Here is a 1,364-nt window from a genome sequence, read left to right as displayed (position 1 = left end):
CTCTGTGGGCAGGAAGGACAGGTCCTCGGGTCTCTGCACAATTGAAGTTTGACTCGAAAAGCAGAGACACCGTCAGGGCCACATGTCGAAGAAATAGCCCATAGAGAAGATCCAGCAGTGGAGAGGCACCGCTGGGATTCGAACCCAGGATCTCCTGTTTACAAGAAAGGGGCTTTGACCAGCTAAGCCACAGGGCCCAGCTGCCCTGGTGCATTAGCCCAGGCCATCATTCTTCGGCAGAAGCTGAGGGGAGGTTTGCAAATAAAACAGCCTACGGGCCTCGCGCTCGTCTGCAACCCCTTTGTATTCCGTTCACGGAAAGAAAAGCTGGGCTCCCCTAGGAGGAGATGCGAGCACTGTCAAAGGCACCGCTGGGATTTGAACCCAGGATCTCCTGTTTACGAGACAGGCGCTTTAACCAACTAAGCCACAGCACCAAAAGACACGCACAGAGTCCGGGAGGGTGGCTCAGAGGATCGAGCCATCCAGCGGTGAGGCCAACGGTCCACGGGCCTGGCCCTGGACATGGACAGCTTAAAAAAGCTTATTTACAACGTTCTGTTGCCGGAGTGCAACAGTGTGCAGTATAAGGCTTAACAAAAAGCCAAAGGCCATGACTCTGGTGGGACTCGAACCCACAACCTTTGAATGGCCTCATCGGGCAGTCTAGAAGTCCAATGCGCTATCCATTGCGCCACAGAGCCTGCCTAGGTGCCTGGAAGAGGCACATGAAAATTTCTCCTCTGGGCTTGTGCCTGACCAATGCTGAGAGGTCACACGCTTTGTTGGCAGGAAGGACAGGTCCTCGGGCCTCTACAGAATTGAAGTGTGACTCGAAAAGCAGAGACACCGTCAGGGCCACATGTCGAAGAAATAGCCCATAGAGAAAATCCAGCACTGAAGAGGCACCGCTGGGATTCGAACCCAGGATCTCCTGTTTACAAGAAAGGGGCTTTGACCAGCTAAGCCACAGCGCCCAGTTGCCCTGGTGCATTAGCCCAGGCCATCATTCTTCGGCAGAAGCTGAGGGGAGGTTTGCAAATAAAACAGCCTACGGGCCTCGCGCTCGTCTGCAACCCCTTTGTATTCCGTTCACGGAAAGAAAAGCTGGGCTCCCCTAGGAGGAGCCCGTGCTCTCAGAAAAGGCACCGCTGGGATTTGAACCCAGGACCTCCTGTTTACTAGACAGGCGCTTTAACCAACTAAGCCTCGGCGCCAGCTACAAGCACTATTTCTGAGAGGGCGAGTCAGAGGATGAAAGCATCCAGAGAAGAGGCCAGAGACTCGCGGGCAAGGCACTGGACAGCTTACAGTTTTTTACGATTGCTTAAGCACAATTTTGAAAACAGGGCCCGGTTTGTCAA

General features: G+C 54.0%; 5 non-coding genes across 5 annotated transcripts; all 5 read right to left on the bottom strand.

Moving 5' to 3' along the window:
* Positions 1–123: 123 nt before the first annotated feature.
* trnat-ugu (transfer RNA threonine (anticodon UGU)) lies at positions 124–197 on the bottom strand. The gene has a single exon. It is a non-coding gene; the product is annotated as a tRNA-Thr (tRNA).
* A 166-nt stretch (positions 198–363) lies between these two features.
* Positions 364–437, bottom strand: trnat-cgu (transfer RNA threonine (anticodon CGU)). The gene has a single exon. It is a non-coding gene; the product is annotated as a tRNA-Thr (tRNA).
* A 177-nt stretch (positions 438–614) lies between these two features.
* Positions 615–704, bottom strand: trnar-ucu (transfer RNA arginine (anticodon UCU)). The gene is given in 2 exon segments: positions 615–650; positions 668–704. It is a non-coding gene; the product is annotated as a tRNA-Arg (tRNA).
* Positions 705–903: 199 nt separating this feature from the next.
* On the bottom strand, positions 904–977 carry trnat-ugu (transfer RNA threonine (anticodon UGU)). The gene has a single exon. It is a non-coding gene; the product is annotated as a tRNA-Thr (tRNA).
* Positions 978–1,143: 166 nt separating this feature from the next.
* On the bottom strand, positions 1,144–1,217 carry trnat-agu (transfer RNA threonine (anticodon AGU)). The gene has a single exon. It is a non-coding gene; the product is annotated as a tRNA-Thr (tRNA).
* Between the last annotated feature and the right edge of the window lie 147 nt (positions 1,218–1,364).

The sequence above is a fragment of the Sinocyclocheilus rhinocerous genome, unplaced genomic scaffold, assembly GCF_001515625.1.
Source record: "Sinocyclocheilus rhinocerous isolate Xijiao unplaced genomic scaffold, SAMN03320098_v1.1 scaffold877, whole genome shotgun sequence".
NCBI classification, from domain to species: Eukaryota; Metazoa; Chordata; class Actinopteri; order Cypriniformes; family Cyprinidae; genus Sinocyclocheilus; species Sinocyclocheilus rhinocerous.
Note: the sequence above shows the minus strand (reverse complement) of the source record. Positions and strands in the feature narration are given on the sequence as shown.